Source organism: Protopterus annectens, chromosome 9.part0 (genome assembly GCF_019279795.1).
Source record: "Protopterus annectens isolate FY-2018-M chromosome 9.part0, PAN1.0, whole genome shotgun sequence".
In the NCBI taxonomy this organism is placed as follows: Eukaryota; Metazoa; Chordata; order Ceratodontiformes; family Protopteridae; genus Protopterus; species Protopterus annectens.
Genome location: NC_056743.1, coordinates 109,921,287 through 109,945,234, shown reverse-complemented (window position 1 = coordinate 109,945,234; position 23,948 = coordinate 109,921,287). Strand labels below are relative to the sequence as shown.

Below are 23,948 nucleotides of genomic sequence, written 5' to 3'. Positions count from 1 at the left end.
CAACCTGGTAACTGGTTCTGGGTAGCATATCTGACATTTTCTGAGTTCTAACACACAATTATAGAAACAATCACTATGTATCTAGATGCCTCTCGAGAAACCTTCCAAAAGCTACTCATGCATCTGTGAGATCTCCATCATTACTGTACTCAAGGTACAACTTATTACGCATGCATCTGTGAGATCTCTATCATTACTGTACTCAAGGCAGAACTTATTACTCATGCATCTGTGAGATCTCTATCATTACTGTACTCAAGGCACAACTTATTACTCGTGCATCTGTGAGATCTCCATCATTACTGTACTCAAGGCAGAACTTATTACTCGTGCATCTGCGAGATGTTCATCATTACTGTACTCAAGGTACAACTTATTACTCGTGCATCTGCGAGATCTCCATCATTACTGTGCTCAAGGCAGAACTTATTACTCATGCATCTGCGAGATCTCCATCATTACTGTACTCAAGGCACAACTTATTACTCGTGCATCTGTGAGATCTCCATCATTACTGTACTTAAGGTACAACTTATTATTCGTGCATCTGTGAGATCTCCATCATTACTGTACTCAAGGCACAACTTATTACTCATGCATCTGTGAGATCTCCATCATTACTGTACTCAAGGCAGAACTTATTACTCATGCATCTGTGAGATCTCCATCATTACTGTACTCAAGGCACAACTTATTACTCGTGCATCTGCGAGATCTCCATCATTACTGTACTCAAGGCACAACTCATCCTGATCTGCTCCAAAAAAAGAGCAGCCACAGTAAAGCAGTTTGTGACCTGCAGGAGTTTATGTCACCTACAAAAACTGAGCCATTATGCTGCAAAAGGATAGCCAAAGCATCATGTTTCATCACAGGCAGCATGTCATTTATGTCCCTGCTATCCTGTGATAGGTGTGGTAAAGGACAACACTGATATGTATAGCCTTCATTCAATTAACTGGAGGAAATGTTGCCCAAAAGGACCAAACAACAGATACAGAATACTATAATAAGCAACATTCATGCACATAAACCCTGCGCTACAATAAAAATATTTGTAGACACTTACCAGTCAGGCAGAACAGTCACTCAGTGAGACCATGAAACATCTGACAATTCTCCTCACTTTGTTTACCATCTGCAAGACAAGAAAAAAAAAAAAAGACAGTCACAAGTGGTATCCACAGCCTCATTAAAGTGCCAGTTATACATTTCTGTTAGGGTATATAGCAGGTCCAGTATGCTGTGTATAGGAACGTGCCCCACATCCAAGTGCAACCTGCTATACGAACATGCACAGAGCCTACATATACATGTAAAACACCTATCACATCACTACACAAGGGGTTATATTCAGGTTCATGAGTTTCATTCACAAACGGGGGGAGCATCAAATTATTTAGTCAGGTCCCGATAGGTGGTTTTCACTTTATAATCATGATCTTCCACTACTATTAGCTGTTCAAAGTTTATTAAGCTGCGAAGACAGAGCAAACCAAGAAGGCACATGCAGGTCATTAGGAATGTGCTCAAGAAAGAAATACACTTTAAAAAAAAATCGCACACCGTAAGAGCAAAACACCAGTTTGAGTCATATATGCTGCTTATTAGACTTAAGTGAACATGTACACATTTTTACGTGATTTCTTATTTGCTTGTCTAAAACATACAATACACTTAAGCATGCTATTAGTAGGAAGTGAAGTTATTCAGATTTGTGCAGAAAACAGCTTGCATTAACATCTTCCATTGTTATTTATATAATTGCATGACTGGATTTCCTCATGGTGTAGGATCGTTAAGTAGATGAATTCAATAAATATATATTTTTTATGTAGTGCATGGGGAGGGGTGATTACACACATCTGGAAAAAGATAAATCAGTTAAGTGCCTCTATACTGTGAGACCCAATCTTAGTTAAGCACCCCCTGCTTCATTTGATAAGATCAGGTATCACACTACATACTCGAAAAAACAAAACTAACAAACAAATAAGCATGGAGGCCCAATGGCAGATACAACTACACTTTATTGTTTAGCACTTTTGTTGGTGTTAAACCTTCAGACTTCTGAAGAAGTCTGAAGGTTTAACATGAACAAAAGCACTAAACAATAAAGTGTAGTAGCATCTGCCAGTGGGCCTTCATGCTTATTTGTTTATCACACTACATAGTTAAATGTACTGACCAGCAAATAACAGTGACAGAATAGAAAACAGATTTCTTTCAGCTGTCTGTGCTGGTAATGTGTCCCTGACTTTTTGTAGGACAACAGAGCATCTTATACTGTGGTTCTGACATTACTCACTTAGCACAACAGAGTATCTTATACGGTGTTTCTGACATTACTCACTTAGCACAACAGAGTATCTTATACTGTGGTTCTGACATTACTCACTTAGCACTACAGAGTATCTTATACAGTGTTTCTGACGGTACTCACTAAGTGCATTATGGCTTTGAAAATCACCACAGCACTTAGCACTTTTTCTTTAACTAGTAGTACATGGAGTAGATAGAGCGCCACGCACTGGAAAGAATTATGATTGGTTTCACGATCATAATCTTTTATTATATGTTCTTAACATCTCAAACACATAAGCAGGTTATCCTCAATCATCTGTATTAACTATTGGACTGGCCTGTAGTACTAACCTTTTGGTGGGATTAAGGCAGGACTTACCCTTGATGTGGACAAACTAATGTGGACACGATACTACATTATTACTACTGTCTTAATTAGAGGTTAAAGATATGTTCCATTGCTCACAAATAAAGCTGGATAACCTAATGTGGATATATTTTACTAGAAAATGTGGACGGTCATCTCCCACACCCTTACAGAGAGACATAATGGTTGCTTTCCAAGCTGTGTGGTCACAATCTGTAACAAGATTTATGTTAAAGAGGTTTAGTATTATTTTCAGATAAGCTATTTTTGACACAAATAATACAACTACCAGGTATACTAACAGGTCCCATGGCAAAGTGTTGTTTGCTGCTGATAGGGCTATAAGAACTTGCTCCATTATGATGTTTGGAGGGAGTCAGAGACAACGGGATTAAGATGATAGTTATATAGGTTGGGATGTACCTTATGAAGCATATCAATCAATTAGAAAACCCCAAAGATGTTTAAGTAAAGATCATGGCATTAAATGACTGGATTTATCATTAAAGCCCGGACACTCTCTCAATGCTCAGTATCATGCAGTCACTTGGAGTGAGGGGTGATCTGTTATTGCTTACAGGACTATATGGGACCAAACAGATCAATTCATACCTCCATAAATCAAACAGTTCAGCTAATACTAGGCCCTGAAATCTAAATAAAACAAGTTGGAAGGAAAGACTGGTCAAGCAGCACCTATGTCTTCTCTTTAACAAACTTACTTTGAAAGTTAAACTGTGTCACACGCTGCCTTTAGAAAGGATTTTGACAACTGGATGGGTGTTCATAAATTCACTCCTGGTATGACTGAACTGAACCTCCTTGAAAGGGGAAGCAATGTTAAAGGTGGCTACTGGCAAAGAAGAAATAGCTTAAGGTGCTATTTCACATGATTCTATGACAAGGTCAGATGCCACACTAAAATGAGATTGTTGTAGACAGTAGCCATGAATGCTAATAGCAGAACAAAAGACAGAGTGACGCTAATTCCTGTTTTATGCCTGTGATAGAGACGTATATGCTCCTCAATGGAGTAGTGCAGTCTGTTGCTCCATGTATGACTGGTATACCCCTGCAAAATAACAGGCAAATCTGTGTGTCAAGAAATGCTCAGTACTCAATTATATCCCACAATGGCTGGAGAAAGACTGTTTCCATCATCCTGGAATTAGATACCTGGAAGCTACCCACAGTATCTCTATTGGTAGTTGAAATGCTCCTAATGTCAATACATGCAGAATTTTGCTACCTGGTGGGATGGGACATCCGTGGTATCCTATTAGTGGCATGGCTCTGACACGCATCACATATGCGGTATTATTTCAATGCTGTTATTACACTACTGATTCCACAGCCTGCAGGCAAGGAAACAAGGAGACTGGGAGTTTGAATGCAGGTCTTTAAGGAGAATAACAATAATCATACAGAATATTATATCCATGAAGTAACAAAGTACTCCAAGAACAAGCCAACATGGAAATGGAGAAAGGAGATTTAGCCAATAGGTAGAACTGCAATTATGGATATAGACAACAGGCAGGAGGGGGATGGAATTTATCAGAGAAAACTGATAAAAAACAAGGTATTGGAAGCAAATAATTAGACAGGGAAAGGTAAGAGAATGAGGAGGTGCCAAGAATTTATTTGGACTGCAGGTTAGAGACTGCCTTTCCTATCAAGGATTGATATCAGAGTATAGGCAAAGAGAAACAAATTGGGGGGGGGGTCCTAAATGAAAGCAAAGCACTAGTAGAGTTTTTAGTGGAATCTAGAGCAGAAGCTGCCATTAAAAAGGAATAATTAGTAGAGAATATAAAATATTGCAGGATAATAAGAATCAGTCAGAGTTTAGAAAGGATTGGGAAGAGAGTTTGGATAAGCAATTCACAAAGAAACAATAGAAGGATATATGTAGGTCTCCTAAATATGCAACACAATCTAGAAGATTTACGATTTTTGCTTGGAAATGTTTACATAGATATTTTTATACCCCAAGTAGACTTCAGAGAATTTTTCCTCGGGTAGATAGCAAATGCTAGAGGTGTGATAGGGAAGAAAGCGGTAATTGGGAACATATTTTTTGGGAGTGAGTGAGTCTGCGGACTTAAAGGATTCCCTGCTGGATGCATTGTCAAAGATCCTGGGTGGGCAGATTGGTGTGACAAAGGAGATGATTTTTCTGAGCTAGGATACTGAATTGGAATGGTCTAGACATGGTAAAGGCATTGCTGTCTCTAATTGTGGTGGTTAGCAAAAAGGAATTAATAGAAAATAGAAAAAAAATCTAAACCAACTATATTAGTGTGAATACAGTAACAGAGATAAAACAACTGGAAATTAGATCTTTAGAAAAAGGCATGAGCAAACTATATAGGAAAAAATGGGAATTGTGGGAATATATACAGGGGACGATAGACCTTTAAAAGAAGACATAATTTAAATGAGCTATGTTATGTTTCACTGAAAATGATTGGGTAATTTATAAATTATGTATAATGTTTGCAACTTGGAGTGTGTCAGTATGGTTTGTGATGTAAAATGTGTGCGACTAGGATTGTGTCAATGTGGCTTGTTTTCGTTTATATAAATGCAGGATTGCTTATGTTGTAATTGATGGTTTAATAAAGATGTTTCTTATTTAAAAAATAAATAAAAAGAAAGCAGTACAGGAATGCTGCCTTGACACAACTGCTCTACACCATGTCCCAATCTGATGTGTGGCGCAGATTAGCAAAAAACATTTGAATGCAGTCTATGTTTGCAGTATTCTCTTTATTTTGTGCGGTGTCGGTAGGACTTGCCTTCATATACATTTGCTACTATTTATGAATCACTGAACCTTTGTTGCAAATTGCTGCAGTAGAAAATATATTTGTGTTAACTATACTACCACAGTTGTGCAGAAAGTCCTGCTACCATAAAGCACCCATTTCTCTTCCTGGCCTGTACAATTTCTTTTATAGAGTCCAAGTGTCCTCCCCAAGTGTATTTTTTTTTCTTTTTGTGTGGTTCTGTGGTTTCTTCGCACCCTCCAAAGACATGAGTCAGATGAAATTGTGATCCACTACATTGCATGAGTGCATCTGTGCATGCATACTGTGTTGGGGGTGTCCTGTAGTAAAATGGCATCATGACCAGCAGTATTTCTCTAATACCTGTTGAACTCTGGGAAAAGCTTCATCTCCCATGCCACTCTGGTAAGGATTAAGCAGATACATTAAAATAAACTAGTGAAACAGTTAATGAAGAACTTGATCACGAAACCCATCTGACAGCTTTTTATATCAGTCTGTAGACAGCTCTCAAAAAAAAATGTGATTTTTTTTTTTTTTTTGTTGCAGAGTGCAACTGTCTTGCAACCTCAGGTGTAATTAATGGGTGGACAATGACAAACCCACAACAGGAGCATCGATTGGGGGCGGGGTGCTGAATAAAATGCGTCATTTTATCACAAAAAACGTAAGTTATTTTTATTTTAGGAAACAAAAAAAATGAAACAAACACAGGTGTGATATTAAATAATGCCCTATACTTGGTAGATAACACTGCAGAAATAAGCATTCCCCCTCAGTGTCATTGATCTATATTGGAAGAGGGATGTAAACAGACAATTCAGTTACTAGACATGCAGTCCACTTGGCCATTAACGAACCTAACCCAAATTCCCAATTGCCTCAAAGCACTATCTAGTCAAGTGACTTTCTCAAGATCATGCAGCCGCAATTTGAAGTGGAAAGATTCAAACCATGTACCATTGACACTGGATGCAGCTCAGTAACAAGATGGCTCTACCAAGCATTTCATGTGTGGGAATGTACAGCAGTGTTGAAAGAGCTCAAATAAAATAAGTATCAGCTGCAATGAGTTAGTGCTGAGGTGTGTCAAATAAGAGAACATGTTTGCCAGGTTTGGATCACTGAATAATAGAACCATGATTATAGTGTTAATGATGCAGATTTGGATTTAAGTAGTAGACTGTCTATGGCAGTTGTAAATGATTTGCTGTTGCAGATTCAACTACCTTTCTGAGAGAAAATATGCAGGGGAAGTGGTTCCATCAGAGCACATCCTGCCAGAGACCATGAGAACATACCTCAAATATAAAAGGAACCCCTGGGCCACATGGTCCATTATAGTGTGGATATTTACAGAAGGATACAAAAATCAGAATATCATGTGCAGCCTTTTAGGGACCCAAACCTCATGGAAATATGAGGCAAAAGACTGAATAACAGTCATCAGCCATAAATGACTGAGCTGATACATGGGTTTACTTGTCAGTATTTACAAAATACGGTAGAGGAAGAGCTTGAAATAGATCACGAGAAATAGCTTGAGAAGTTTGGGCAGAAAGGAGTGATTTTTTTAAATTGTGAATAACTTTGCATACTTGCCAATATCTGGGAAAAAACTCCTAATCATCTTTTTTCCAAACTACATCATGAGCTATTCAATGAGCCTGAAAAGATTTTCTGTAATTATCTAAAATCATTATGCATTATATGATATTATATGATTCTGCCCTGAAACTGGGAAAATGATAAAAGAACATCTCCAGTGTGGAACATGGACATAATGCTAAGGGGCACTTAAAAGCTTTTTGAGCACATTTATACACTTTTAAGGTCAGATCTCACTCTATGGACTACTAATGGGCAGTACTAACTAGCAAACAATAGCATACAAGGAAAAACAGCTTTTAAAAGCTGTTAGAAGTTCACTCTGCCACAGAAGTGTGACAGAATGAATTATCTAACAGCTTTTAAAGCTGTGAGCCCTAGAGAAGGTAACTGTATTTCTGCCTGCTGTCTGAGAGTGCTAAGTGCTTTACCATCTTTCAAATTCTTTAAAAGCTGGTAAATCACTCTACTCTCCTATACTATTTTGCTGTAACAGGTAATGCACAGAGCTGCAAAGCTCCATGCAACAAAGGAATTTTGATCAAGTCACCTATCATAATCCTGTGTGTGTTCTCTGCATAGATGCCAAGATTCACTTCTCAAGCTTTGCTACTGAGGTGAATTTCTTGGCATCCAGGTCTCAAACACATAAGTTGGTTTTGATTGGAGACCTAATCATAATTGTCTATGTAAGCAACATTTTAAAAATTCATATATATGGTTATACAAAATGACTGATTTGCACGACCTAGATCATCACAACCTTGAATACTGCTAATACTGTAAGAATATCAAATGGAGGGCAGGGGAATAACTTTGAAACTTATGAAATATGGTTACTTTTCATCTTATACTCCAGTTTCATGACAAATGCCATTTTATCATATAGTTAAATTCTCAGATGTAATATTTCTCACTGACTTCATGCAGGTGACCTTTTGGGTGGAGTGCAGGTAGTAATTACTTTGCCAGAATGTAATAAGAGGCAGTTGTTCCACTAATGACAAGGCACTGGTATGTATTTAAGCAGGTTCCCAGAGTGAGTTAGACTAGAAGACTAAAGTCTGATACTCAGAAATTGGAAAACTTATGTGTGGCAAGAGGAAGTACGAGTTAATAGGTGTGTGACTAGGCTAATGGCCCTGCAGCCTATATAAGCCTAGCCCAAGAAAATTCCCTGGCATCATGCCGCCCAAAGTTAGTTCCCAGTGCCCCTGTCAAGCAAGGCCACTCAAGTGATCCCCGGGGTCCTACTGCCCACCCACTCATCAAGATTTCTCAAAGTTAAACTTAAAGTTCTGAAACAAATGCACCTCAGACAGTTAGTTAGTATATATTAAGTAGTAGAGTGGGGGGATGTCCCCACATTGGAGGCTATGGGCTTTGGTAAGCTTAAAAAATGTGTAACACCAAGTTTTGCAGTGTGCTGTTATTTGAAAAAGATCAGACAATTTTTTGGAGTTCTAGGGCTTGCAATATCAACATTAACTTGCCATTCTAAATGAAAGGTTAAATTACTGAACACTGCAAATGTTATGAGCCGCATTAACCAAAGTAAATGTAAGCATATCATTAGTTCTAAGGGTTTACATATTTTCAGTTGCCCAAAGTGTGACATTTTGTTTTGAAATGGTCAAAACTTTACAAACCATACCGATAAGCAGTACAAAGGACTGGTTTTCATTTTTGTTTGGCAAAATAAAATCTCGTTCTTTGCAGAATTCAAGCTATTGCAGCCCATTTTCACCAGACAACAAGGGAGAAAAGCTCCAAAGTATGATATGTAAAAGTTTAGCATGTAAAGTAGGTGACATTTACAAAATAAAGTAATAGCTTACTATCTAATAATAGATGAGATTTACAATACGCAGACAGTACTACAAGCTAGAACTCGAAGGTAACATTTTCATTAAAGTCATTGGATAGGCTTGGCATTAGAAACAAGTATAGTTACACGACTTGTTGGAATTTGCAGTAATGCATGTGAGTTAGGATCACAAGCCAGTGGTTTTTAAAGATGTGATGTTAGTACTGCTAAGGAGAAAGAAGAATTTAGCAGTAAAGGCTGATGGTTTTAGGATCAGGCAATTGGTTGATGAGAAAAGATATTATGGTATGGTATTGGAATCAGCAGATCCATGTACTAACTAGTTTATGAAGACATTGTGTATGATTTTGTTCCTGCTTCCAGCTCCGATGGCATCTAGTCCTGCAGTTTGGCTGCCTGTACTGAAAAGCAGTTCCTGTATTGGTTGGTTTGGATCCACAACTATGGACAAGCACTGGAGCTTCAAGTTATGGGTGAATTATATTTAGTGAAACGGTTGGCAAAACTTAAGCATTTGTTACATATATAAAAGCTGCTGTGTATTATCGCTAGCTAACTGAAGATTATGGTACATTTTAGCTCTAGCCAGTTATCACTATGCAATGGTCAGTTTTATTAATCATGTTAAGAACATGTTAGGCAATTTTATTTGTAGCTTTGTTACAGCTTATTTAGAAAGCGCCATGAATATTACGATAGAAGAAGAGTAGAAAAGAATGGAAAATAAAAATGTTGGTGTATTAACCCTGCTTAGTTCAGTTAGAAAGGCTTTGGACATGTGCAGCATGCCCAGTTTATTAGCAGCTTTGGTCATGACAATCTGTGTGTTTGTCAAAGAGTAGGCTGACATTTATTATGATTGCAAGCAATTTCACGTGTGTAATGTGAAAAATCGATACATTATTTTGAGATGTTATAGAGATTTTTGGGAGTTGTTTGGTTGAGGTGCCATATTCAAATATATCTGTCATTAGGGAAATCATTAAAGGTTGTGGACTTAGCCATTGTTCTAGTTTGATTGCTTGCTGGCTGTTTAGTTTTATCAGAACACAGAGTAGCATCATTAGTATACCATATCAATTATGCATTATCAATTACTGTGTGCATGTCATTTATAAAGTAGTAATATGGGATGGAACATTGTACCGAGTCTTGGGGAACACCTATTAACCCAGTTTTGCCTCCATTTTCTACATGGGGTTGGGGTGTAGCTTCAACTGTCGTGCTCTCTTGATTCAGTGCCACTATCTTACTTTCTTTAACAGTTGCAGGTTCTGTCATATAAAATCGATTTATTTCTTTGCTGAGCATCCTAGATTCCTCTTGACTTCTTGTCTGTTCCAAAATCTTAAACAGATTGCCTTCTGCTTTCCTGTAGATCTGTGTGAATCTCTGATCTGTTCACTATGACCTTCTCCACAGCTGGTGTCTGTCCCACAGTGTTCAGCCTACAACCTGTCTCTGGCATGTAAATCTCCTTCCTCAGTTCCTCTGTCTTCACTGCCCAGGTTTCTGTACAATATAGTACAGTAGACTCCCTCTTATCCGGCCTCTCTCTAACCAGCCTCTTCTTCAACTGACCATCATATTTCTGCCATAGTCCCAGTAAAAGACAACAGAGAAGAGCTCTTCCACCTCATCTGGGTTAAATAATATTATGAGAGACATTTGAGTTTTGGATTTCATATTCATTAGAAAAATGCATACTAAATGCAAATCCTGTTATTCTAGCAGATTTATAATCTATAAATGATATTTTGAATATAGATCTGATTAACCAGGCATTCATTTATCCAGCCTAAGGTCTGGTGCCAGTGAGACTGGATAAGGGATTCTACTTTAACAGGAGTTGCACCACTATTTGGTGCACCTTACTTCTCAGCTTCTTTGGCTCTCTTTTGTCACACACTACCCCTGACACACTGTACCAGGTGACTGCATCTCCCTGATTCTAGTGTTGACCTCCTCATGATGCACCTTACTTCTCAGCTTCTTTGGCTCTCTTTTGTCACACACTACCTCTGACACACATTGCCAGGTGGCTGCAGCTCCCCTGATTCTAGTGTTGACCTCCTCACGATGCACCTTACTTCTCAGCTTCTTTGGCTGTCTTTTGTCACACACTACCCCTGACACACTGTGCCAGGTGGCTGCAGCTCCTATGATTCTAGTGTTGACCTCCTCATTCAGGTTAGTTTTCTCAACTAACCCCTAGATACTTGAAGCTGTTCTTTGTTCTACTATTTTTTCCTTCTATCTCGATTCCCATTTTCTCCTGACAACCATTTGCTGCCATTACAACTGTCTTATCTGTACTCAGTTTCGTGTCATGTGCAGACAGGTTTGGCTTTCCATTGCCTTATCCTTTGCTGAAGTTCTTGTTCAGAGTCTGCCTCCAACTGTGAACCTGTCCTAGTCTGAACACTCCTCTCATTTGTGTCATTGGACCCTTGTATATCCTGCACTAATTCTACCAATGTTTATGAATTTCAAAACATCACAGGACTGTACAAGTCAGGTTTTTTGGGAACTTGTCTTGTGCTTTCTTCACGTCTAGGAATGGCCAGTTTAAAAGAAGCTAGCGATGAAGAAAAACCACCTGTCTCTCAGCAAACATCGGTTTAGTTGTGCTGCATCCTAAGCTAAAACCAGACTGCTCATCTCCTCTCTTACTTTTTACTACTTTGCATATTTGCCTATCACCCTCTCCAGCGCTTTCATGCAGTGACAAGAGTCTGATACCTTGATACTGCTCAGAGTTGAGAATGTTATTGTATATTGATATTAAAATGCTTCTTCAGTCATCTGGGTATGTGGCTCTCTACAAATTGCTGAGTACTCTCTGGAGTCATTTCTACTGTAGGTCACCCAACATCTTCATCGTATCTGATGTGATGTCATTGGCCCTCTCTAAGACTTAATTTTCCTTAGTGCTGTTCATTCTTCTTTGAAGATGGCGTCCTCCTCTTTCATTGTAGGCTGCATCTGGGGCAGCATATTTTCTGTGGGTTTTTTCTCATTTAGAAACTGCTGGAAGTACTCCTGCCTGCCTTTGACGATATGTGGACTGGTGAGAAGGTTGTTGCCGGCATCCTTTTTGAAGGGTATCTGATGAATATCTTCATTTTTCTGTCTTTGTCTTGTAATCAGATGGGTTTATATTTGCTCCATCTGCTGAGTCACTTTTCAGAAGCTGGTAGAGTACCTCTGACACCTTGCTCTTTGCTATTGCAACTGCTCTTTTGATGCTGTTAGCCAACCAGTATTCTGTATTCTACCGGTTTTACTTATGTACCTTATTTCCATACCTGGTTTAGTCCCCTATCTGTACCTTAGTCTTCGCACAAGCTGTTTCGAGGGGCAGCCATTCTGTTTCACTTCTATTTTTTTTCTTTTTTCTTCCTGGGGTACCCCAAATATTTGGTTCCAGCCAACTTCCAGGTCTTCAGCATAGTTTCAGCAGACCTTAGAGTCTTCAGTGACCACTACTTGTAGCCAATTTTGGCAGCTAGTGGTTTATGTAATGTGCTGACTGTTTCACTAGTGATGACTATGCAATCAATGGTTCTATACCAATGCCCATTCCTTACTAGAAGTCTACTTATGATGCATGGTGGCCACTGTCGTATGTGATCTTGTGAGCATTTCTACTACTGAACCATGTAATGGCCACTGTCAAGCCATTTACCAGACAGAAGTCTAGAATGGTTTCTCTCTTTTTTTGTTCCTGTTGCCCCATCCATGTGTACCCAGGCATTCCTTATATCCTGCTCTGTCTGTCCAGATATGTGCATTTGGGTCCATCATCAACATCAACCCATGATGTCCTGCACTGTCTACTAGATCCTGCCACTGTTGCCTAAGTGCACTCCTCACTGTTACAACCCTACTGTGGGACACAAGATGAGATTATGAATAGTGACCTATCTTTGCACTAGTGTCTGATTTCCAGGAGCCTATCACTAATTCTGACATCCTTCACCATCTTAGAAGACTCTCCATCACCATAATTCCCATTTTTAGTCCATCCTCTTTCCCAGTAGTTGACTCTAGATTCCAAGCCAATTGGATTTGCTGCTCTGTCCTTCCATCTTGTCTCCTGGATACAGAGAATGTATACGATCACCTTCCTTACCATCATGTCATACACTTCCAAGCTGCATTCTATCAGTAAACCTATACTGACTGTAGCAATCCTTAGTGAATGTTTGGCAGTATGACTGGTTTTAGGTTCAGCTTTGACTCAACTGAGCTATTCCAGGTAACCCAGGCAGGGCAATTGGATATTGTTTAGCAATAGCTTATTGATTCAGGACAGCTGGGCTTTACAACTAACATACACTGGCCAATAATGGCACAGATCCCTCCCCCATGGGTATGGTTTCCTAGCATAGATCAGAGTAGGCTGGGTCCTCAACCCACTTTTTAGGCAACACCCATACCAATTTTCAGCAACATTAGTCAACTTCATCAAATCACTTAGATTATACTTTTATGCCAAATAGCTAGTGGGGGAGCACCTATTGCATTTCTTGTAAAATCAGCATAGATGTGGCCACATGTCATGGCTTTAAATCACCTTGACGCCAGGCTTTCCAGCCATTTTATTGTATTTCAACAGAGGCCCATGTTTTTTGCAGGACACAACTGCTCACATAGGGAATATTCTGCATAAACAGGGACAGTTAGAAAATCTGCTGGTGATTGTCAATTTGGACAGCGGTAATATTTTACAAGCCAACATAATCAAAATGAAAAAACTCTCTATCATTATCACTATGCAATTATGTCATGAAATGTGTTTGTATGCAGTGTAAGAAATGACTATTCAGTCTGAACTGTATGACTGTCACTGTACATTTCGAAAGTAATATGCTTAAAATAAGTGCTGTAAAATGTTAAAAAGCTTCACTAGCTCTAAACATTTCTAAAAATCTGTCCCGACTAACTATTCATGCTTCTCCCACATATTTCATCAAACCTATTTAATGATGCCTCTCACGTTTACTCCAAATATAGACTGATTATTTCAACTCAAACTAAACTGTGTTAGTGGAAAAATACTCTCAAAAAATCATCAATAATTTCCCAATATACTAAAATCTGTTTAAGAGGAGATATTCAACCTAATCGTTGCTCCACCTATCAAAATGAACATCAAGGCAATTCTCTTCCACACCCTACAATCATCATTCCCCAACCCTGGTAATCTAACTTTTGCTGCCATGAATGTTAGAAGCATAAGAAATAAAATTGATGAATTACATGCCTGGATTACCCAACATAACCCTGATATTCACTCTGTATCTGAAATGTGGCTTAAACCTAGCATAACAGACTCCAAAATTACACTTCCCAGCCATGTCATCTGTAATAACTGTACAAAGAGGAAAGGTGGTGGTATTGCTGCAATATTTCCCAAATATCGCATTTACCCTTACAACAAAACAATACCAAAATTCAGCAGAGCTCATTACTTTCCTGAAATTAAATAATTATAAAATATGTATTAGTGTCCTTACATCCCTCCTGGTGACACTAAGGGTGATGCTGCTCAATTTCAGAAGTCTAAATCTCAAAATGCACGCACTCGAGGCCCTTCTCAGTATGGAGAACATCGATGTCTGTGCTGTGACTGAAACCTGGTTCAAGGCTCCTGAGAGCACCCCGGCACTATCAGGTTTCATCTCATATCATGCGTTCCGGCCCCAAAACCCGGACCACACCACAAAAGGAGGGGGTGTATCCATATTCATCAAGGGTACCCACACCTCCAGGTTGGTGGCTACGCACGAAGCATCGGAAACCATCCAGGTGCAATTAACCATAGGCAAAACTGCTCTACAATTTGTAGCATGCTACAGGCCACCCTCTCAAACTCAGGAAACCCACACAGCCTTCCTGAAGACACTGGAGGGTATAAATGTATCACCAAACACCATCATATTGGGTGACTTCAACTACCCGAATATAGACTGGGAACATTACTCAAGCCCAAACTTTCTAGCCCAAAGGTTCCTGGAGTTCATAAATTCAAATGCCATGGAACAACTAGTCACCGTCCCCACAAGAGGAGAAAATATACTAGATCTCATCATCACGAACATGGGGACAAAATGCTCCACACCGAAGTATATCCTCATTGGTGAGATCAGATCATAAACTAATCTCACTAGAAATCCACATCCCGCCCCCACCCCAAACAAAAAAGACCACAGTGAAGAACTTCTCTAAAGCAAACTTCACACTACTCAAGACAGGTGTGGTATCCTTCAAGGCCCCCGAGCCAATGGAAATCACAACCCAAGCTGTGGAAGCCCTTACAAATGCCTTCTATGAACACTTTCAGGACTGCATGGATCAGGCAATCCCAAATAAAACCAAGACTCTTTCCACCAAGGGCAAACGTCCAGTCTGGTGGACCCCAGCCATAAACAAACTTTACAATAAGAGGCGAAAGCTATTACATGATAGAGCAAAATCCCAAAAAGGGAAGGCATCTTTGATCAGCACTAGCAAGAAACTACGATCCCTCATAAAATCATCCAAGGCCAACTTTGAGAGAAAGATTGCCATAGATTCAAAAGACAATCATAAGGCCTTCTTCAGCTATGTCAGAAACCTGGGTGGAAACTCCCAGATATGGTCAGAATTAGTCCAAAATGATACAAAAATCACTGAACCCACAGACATTGCCAACATACTGGCAGACAGGTTCAGTGCAAACTTCACCCCCCTCTCCCCCCCAAAAGGAGAGATAACTATCCTAACTGAGAGTAGCCTCCCAGACATCTCAAATGCGCAGGTGAAAGCTGCTCTCTCTAAAGCTAAAAACACAGCATCAATGGGACTGGATGGGGTCCCTGGCTGTGTGCTACATGAACTCAATGAAGAACTAAACCCGCACATAAGGCAGCTGTTTAATCTTAGCCTCACCACAGGATATGTGCCCAAGGAGTGGCGTACGGCAACTGTGGTCCCACTCCACAAAGGCGGTGCCTCTACGAACCCTGGTAATTACCGTCCCATAAGCTTAACAAGCCTGGTCTGCAAAGCTATGGAGAGGATCATAATGGAACTCATAAACAAGGACATAGGGGACTTGCAGACCTTGGACCCAACCCAGTTTGGCTTTGTCAAGGGCAGATCTTGCCTTTTGAACTTGGTCGACTTCTTCGAAACAGTCACCAAGGCCATTGATGAGGGAAAGGCAGTCCATACAGCCTACCTTGACCTTGCAAAAGCTTTCAACACAATACCCCACTCGGGTATTATAGAGAAACCTACCAGCTTAAATGTAAACCCATATGTCACAAGATGGGTTGCAAACTGGCTAAAGGACAGAACCCACAGGGTTAGAGTTGCTGGAGCCATGTCAGACTCCAAGCCGGTTACAAGTGGAGTCCCACAGGGCTCAGTCCTTGGCCCCCTATTGTTCGGCATCTACTTCTCAGAAGTACAGGCAAACATAGGAGGACTATGGCTGACAAAGTTTGCAGATGACTGCAAACTGGGTGCCATAGTGGATAGTACATCGGACACAGACATCCTTCAGAGGGGTCTCACGGAAACTGATAGCTGGTGCCAGAGCCATGGCCTGAAGTTAAACGCAAAAAGTGTATAGTCATACCCTTCGGGAAAAACAAGGTAACCCCAAGCTACCATATAGGTGGCAACCCACTAAGCACAGAAGAGGTCATCAGGGACCTGGGGACCCAGGTTGGCAGTGGCCTCTCGTTTGATGCTCACATTGCTAAAGTGGTTCGAAAGACCTTCTACATTGCCCACCTGATCATGAAGGGATTCACATCCAGATCAAGTGAGGTCATTGTTCCCCTGTACTCTTCACTTATCAGACCAATGATAGAGTACAATGCCCCATTCGGGATGTATCTCACCCGACACCTGCAGCAATTGGAGAGACCCCAAAAGTTCCTCACCAAAAGGATAAAGGGACTCCAAAACCTGTCATATGCTGCCAGACTGAAGAAACTCCAACTCTATTCAGTTGCATACCGTCTGCTCAGAGGTGACCTATGCCTGACATACAAGGCCATGACCAACCCGGAATTAATGGACATGCTCCACCTCAAAAAATCCAAATCCACCAAAACCACTAGAGCAAGAGACTTAAACCTTAGCACGGATATAAATAGGACGTGCTGGAGGGATAGATTTATCACCCAGAGACTCCCCGTGCTGTGGAATAAAATCCCGGTCCATGTGAGGCAGAGCACCTCGCTGGCTCTGTTCAAGAGAAATCTTGACTGGTGGATGGGAGATCATAGGTTTACCCCGGGAATCATCTCTGTGTCACTACTGGACAGAGGCACAACAAACTAATGGGCACAGTAATTCTAACATAAGGGGCGGCGTAAGCCACATAACTTTGGGCTAGGCTTATAAATGCCCTAGGGCAGTTAGCCTAGTATAAACCTATGAACCTATGAACCTATGACAATACAGCTATATTAAAAGATTTCCGGCATTGGATATCCATAACATTTCCACAAGAAAAAAATACTTCTAGGTGATGTGAATCAATTGGTTTGACAAACTCCCCTACATCTAGTATGAACCTATTTGGTTTCGCACAGCTAATTAATAGCCTCACACATTATAGCAAGACATCCACTTCCCTATTTAACTTTGTCCTAGTATCCGACCCTTGCAAATACACTACCTTAAGTACAATATCTGTATTTCTCAGTGACTGTCTCCCAATCTATACAACCAGACATCTCATACATCGAGCCTATATTATAAAGACAAAACATCAAAAAAGCGAACATTCGTACAATGACCACAAATAATCAAAGCTGCAAAACCTCAACCGGCCACAACAGAGATTTTTTTCCCCAGGGAAAACAGTTGTTGGGCCATTGTGGGGTTTTGCAGTTTCTTCCACTGTAATGCAATTTTGGAGTTGGTATATTTAAGTAGGGGGGTGTAGGGGTGGGATTAGGGTAGAAACCCCTACTTTATTTTGTGTTTAGATGTTTTTTTTTTGTTGGCCCAGCGATTTTTTTCCCTCTGAAAAAAACTCTGTTGTCGCCGTTCGAGGTTTTGCAGTTTTGATTATTAGTGGTTGATGTAAGAGCGTTCGCTCCCTTGATGTTTTGTCTTTATGATATAGACCACATACGTCACCTTAAACAGCATGTTTTTAAGACAACACACAACCTAAGGTTAACCCAGAAAAATTCATTACTATCCTATCATCTATTACCCGGAATGGGTTTATATTAGTTCGCCAAAGTCTAACTTCAGCGAACATCTATTCAGCAACTGCACTTCAATGAAAATAATTTCAGTGATTCTCTGCAGAGGAGGCACAAATGGACATTGATTTTTTTGGTCTATCTTTAGCCTATAGTAAGAAACTTGGGGAGATAAAGCCGAAGCATTACATCTATTATTAAATTCAGTATTTCTTTGTTGTAAAAGTTTGATCATTTGTACAGAGTAACATTTTTCTTTCTTTTCACATTTATGTATGAAATGTTTGTCCTTGTTTCATTTATGCTATGGTTTACTGCTTTTTTCATCTATATTTTCTTTTATTTTGTGCCTCATCTGCTCTCATAAAAGACAAACTGATACAATATTTTTAATATTTAAAAAATATTTCAAATATTTTTAATTAATATTTTTTTAAATACTGCTATGGAACAGATGTCCAAGCCACATAAAAATGTTCAAAGTTTATCTATGTCCATTTTTAAGTGCAACTTAGATGTATGGATGGAAAACAGGAAATTTATCCCAGGACTGCCCCCTGTACTAGTAATGGACAAATGTAGCTCCTAAATGCTTTACCCCATGCATGGGTCCCCTCAGTTTATCTATGGTATGATCCCAGTTATTTTCTTTGAGGTAATCTCTAACCAAATGGGATAGATTATTTCGAGCCCAAAAAAGGGAAATTGGCAAGGCTTAAAATGGCCTGCAAGGGTAGCTAGCCTAGTAGTTACATATGAACCTATGTACTTGTACCATGTTGTTAAGGCTCGATACTCCTTACCTGTATTCATCAGGTCAGTTCCTGCAATCCTATCCTTCAAAACCATTCTGAAAGACTTCCTAGCCAAATGCTGGCTCTGTTCTTGTTCAACATCAGGATAAACTATATCCCTAAGTGTGAACAAATACCTAGTCATACCTTACACCTCCTTACTTCTATCAATTTATCTCCCCACCTTGTTTTCTAAATATACCATAAGCCTGCTTTCCCCACACCTCATATTGCAATTCCTGTTTATATTATTCTAACTTACCTTTACATTTCTATATAAACTGGCTAAAATTTCTCTAAATATTAAATCATGATCATATAACTTGTATCTGTTCTTAACCAATGTTTTCATACTGTGTCTAATTCGGTGTAATTAATAGTTGTTTTTGTATTATTTTCAAATACTGTAAACTTGTTCTTAAATTATTTTACAATATTTTCCAGCTTATCACCGTGGGCCTCCACTACAACTGGGTTGCTACCCAGTCAAGACTTTTCCGGTACTCAAATGTCAATAAATAAAAAGTAGCAAGGTTGGGGTCATAGTGAACTGCCCTTTAAAATAACACTAACTTGCCAGTCTAATAAAAAACACAAAGGTTACTTCAGCTCGGGTTCACCTGCTTTGGAGTGAAGAAATATTTATTGATTTGAGCAGATGATGCTTCTGAAGTGAAAGATATAAAATGTGGGTAAGAACAGTGTGGGTATATGGGTTTATACTAAGACAGATGGGGTATAGGAGGTAATGTGTGGTTTCCCTCATGTCAAGGCAGTTTTCCTTGTGCCCTGTACAAATGGATTGGGTATCTTTATGCATGGTTTAAAAAGTGCAAACTATTGGACTCCACATCCAGAAAGCTACTGTAAGAGGCAAAGGAATAAGTTAGTTATGTGTGGGAGATTGTAATATTTAAATAATGTATGGCATTAAGTTCCATTTTTTAATAATTTTCATTTTAGATGAGTTTTGATTTTGATGTTTACATACTATTTACACTGTGCAGACCAAGGTTTATTGACTTGTTGACCTATGACTTTGTTTGCTCAAGAATGCCGAGTAAAGTAAAAAATAATGGACTAGTGTACAAAATCAGAGAAAAATGTTACTCTAATTCACTTAAAAAGGCAGTAGAAAGGCAGGCTTTGCACTGACATACATTTTTGGAACTATGAAGGATAAAACTTAAATGTTTGAATTACTGACAGACTATAATCCTAAGTGATTTACCAGAAAATCTTCAAAAGCTTCACTTTTCTAGTGATTAAATACATGGAATTTTTCCATCATCCTAAAGGAAATCAACATTTACTCCAAATTCAGAATGCAACTCTTCATCTAAGCTTAAGGCTCCTGCTTCAACACAGGACTCATCACTCAACACACTGTCTTTACCTCCTCTCCACTTTTCTTCTCCTCTTCCAGAATTATCAAAGCATGACCTATTTTAGAAGCTATTGTAAATATTTTGCATTACACTCTGCTTGTTTACTATAATGAACATATACTGTATTTATTATTTAACTAAACTAATCTCAACTACTCTGTTACATTTCATCCTTTTTATGAAATGTCTTGTATTTCACCCAGAGTCTGAAACTGGTTGGTATTGATCAGTGCACAACCTTGATGAATACATTTTAATAATGTGTGCGCATATTTATTTTCTAGATTTATCATTTTGTGAGGGTGGTAGCATTTGTCAAGTAAAATTAGCATCCCATCAGTTACAAAGAACACAGATTCACCTCCCCCCTACATTCTGGTAAAATATGTAAATACCTGAGTAGCTTGAATAACTCGGGGAAGTGTGCATACAAAAAAATAAGAGCATATTGTGTGCGTGTGTGTGTATTTATATATATATATATATATATATATATATATATATATTTATATATATGTGTGTGTGTGTGTGTGTGTGTGTGTATACATGCACACAGACATGTGCAATGGGGAATGTTAGCTTCCCTTTGGGAATTACTGACAAATGAATCTGTTCTGCTGGAGACTCTTTAGTCTTACTTGCAGATGGGTTATAAATTTTTGAACTGATGTAAAGACTGAATATACTGTTAATTACTGTAACTGGATCACCATACTTGCTCTCTGGGAACCAGCTTACTTGTGGTGACTTAGGATCAGACATGCCCAGACGACTGGCTTCCAATAAAGTTGGAGGTGTGAATGTAGTTTTACAGCTTTCTTTCAAATTGTTGAGCATATTGGCTTTTCCAACCTGTTTGAGCCTGTCATCCAATTGCTAGTATTGTAAACACTGGAAAGATCACTACCACCTACCCATGCCACTATGACGAAATACATTTGTCCTTCAACTCTTTGTACGAATTTTTCATGATGCTCTCTATTTTCATATTGATTCATACTGATCAAGTGATCTCTGTTGCTGTTCTTTAGAAATTTATCAGTCTTTTAACAACAGAACCTATACACTGCTTTGGAGACACTGCTAGCTGTAGTGTGTGTTTAACTGATTCTCAGCCAACAGGCTTTTGTCCGTATATTATTGTGCAGCAGTTCACCTGTTAATTAGCAGTATTTTGCTTGAGAACTTTGTCTACCAATCAATGTTTGTGTGTGTGTGTGTGTGTGGGGGGGTGTTAATTGTAGCTCTAGGTTTGCTGTGTAGTGGAGCACTGTTGCATTCTGCAGGTGCTGTATTGTCAATGAACACAGTTAACTTGTGGGACAGGTGTGGATGATACTGAAACATTGTTTCTAGTTAGCATGACGTAGTTCGCATTAAGTTAAAATTGCATGAGGAAATTTTGCTTACGTTTTGTCAGGAAGTTGTGTTAATAGTTTTTATACACCTTTTAAGGATTTTACTTGCTGTACTTCTTCGTACATGGTCATTCTGCCTTGCATACTATGTCGTCATGAAATTCTTAAAGCAAAAATCCAGGGAGACCCTTTAGCTTTTCATCACTTTCTTTAACATTCCTTTTCTTCCTGTCAGTATCACCAAGGAAAGAGAATTTTGACAAGTACGGGGCTCGAGTTATTTATCTATGTTGCCTTATTTTATTAGGTGGCATTAGTTTCCACAATTTACAAAAACTAAGTTAAAAAAATCAAACAGAACTGAAGAAGCCTTTCAGAGAAGCAAGCAAGGTGCCATGGTCCCAGCAGTAGCACAGGTGTGCTGTGAGTTTCCTGATTAAATGCTTCTTGCAATATATTCAATTCCACGACTGATGGAGCTAAGCAATTTTAGGTAATGGTAGTGGGGGATGTATGTGTATCCTGTATCATACAATACATCAGTTTTTTTTTCATTATTTTTATCAAGTGATATCCGTATGTACCTTGGCAGACTGTTTATTATACAATTTCTGCACCACTAAGATAGTGGCATTGTCCTTGCATGTTAACACAAATTGCTGGCTCAAATTTTCTTGTGTCTTTCTGCAGCTATCATTGGTTGTGGCAAATGTGTCCGTAGCTCATTTTTCCTACAAGATAATCCTCATGCAATACATACCAAGTGCAACCTCCAGCTCAAGTCTGACAAAAATTGGTTTGGGATCTATACCAACACAGTATGGTTCAATGTAATAAAAACAAAATTCTAAAATTAATAATAAACAGAAGGCAGGTTTTGTTTCCAGGACTGGATGTGGATGCAAATCTGTAATATCAATATTTTGCACTACTTAATTTTGGAAAATTGGATAGATCCTCTATCTCCCCATAGACACCAACATTGTAGATGCAAAATAAAAAAAAAAACCAATAAAAATGAGCTGGATTTTTTTAGGAAAGTTACATGCATAACTAAATATTTCTATATTCAAAGGCTCAAAGAGAAGAATGAACAGACATTTATGGACTTTTCTGGGCTGACATTTATGGACTTTTCTCGACAGCTGATGCTGGGATACTGAAAGCTTAGTAAAGTTCATGGACTGTGCTGTGTGTGCTTGGGAAAACAATGATCTGCATATGGCGTTCTTCATTTCACAAAAGAAAAATGCTGAACAGAGATCCTGGCCGTTTTCACTGCCAATGAATGGAGAACCCAACACTGTCGTTTAAAGGGAGATAAGACCAAAGGGTAACTTGGTTATATGGCTGGGAAACAAAATGTACCTATGGACTGGTGCCTGTACTACTAATGGACAGGGGCAGCTCCTATCTGCTTTATATCATACACACTTCCCTTAAATCATCTATGGGATAATCCCAGTTATTCTCACTACAGTAAGACTTTGGGATTGGTAAGGCCAATCTAACACCAAATGTAATAGGTTAATTCAAACACCAATATGGAAACTGTCTAGGATTGAAACTGCCCACATGGACAGCTAGCCTAGTCTTAACCCATAAACCTATGAATGACTCCAGTGTCAGAGCTGCTTAAGAGTTTGAAGAAATATGAAAAACACAGACAGGAGGTTTTATTTTTATTACAATGCAGTAAACTGCCCTTAAGATCATTGGCTTCATTGCAGGAACAAGCAATCCCTTCCAATCAAGTTGAACTGTATGAACTCCTGCAGTGTTTAAAGCAATGTACCTCATTTACTGACAGAATGTTTTGCAATATGCACACTGCAGCACAGACTAAGAGCTGCTAATGCCCATTTTTGTTTTGCATAAGTGTTAATGTAATCTCCAGGAAGTGAAAACATTCATTGGCTGCAAAACCTCCACTAACTGCAAAGGGGAATGCCCCATCTAAATGAACTGGTTGTTTGAAGGTGAGAAAGTTCTTCAATTTTTCTTCAATTGCACTTCTAAAAGTAATGAAAAAAAAATATTTACTTAAGCTCCCTCTCATGCATTACTGTCCCAACCTGAGATCCACCAGAAGTCTCTTGTGTATTAAGTTGCGCCCTCTGTGTGGAGTCTGCATGTCCTCCCCTGCGATCAAAAAGACAAACAAGCTCTAAGTATAACAGGGTATCACTGTTTTTGCTGAGTGTCATAAAGGCTATACAGATTGAGAAAACACATATAATTCCTCCAGGAAAATATGATTTTGGCCTTTACAGTGAACAATGCACAGC

At 39.1% G+C, this 23,948-nt stretch overlaps 1 protein-coding gene across 1 annotated transcript in view; it reads right to left on the bottom strand.

The window, feature by feature from the left end:
- Positions 1–23,948, bottom strand: part of CHRM4 (cholinergic receptor muscarinic 4) — a 1,937,157-nt gene that overhangs the window by 1,446,144 nt on the left and 467,065 nt on the right. Inside the window, exon 2 of the mRNA XM_044082625.1 lies at positions 1,070–1,138. The gene's annotated coding sequence lies outside the window, so the exon portion shown is untranslated. The remainder of the gene's footprint in view (positions 1–1,069; positions 1,139–23,948) is intronic.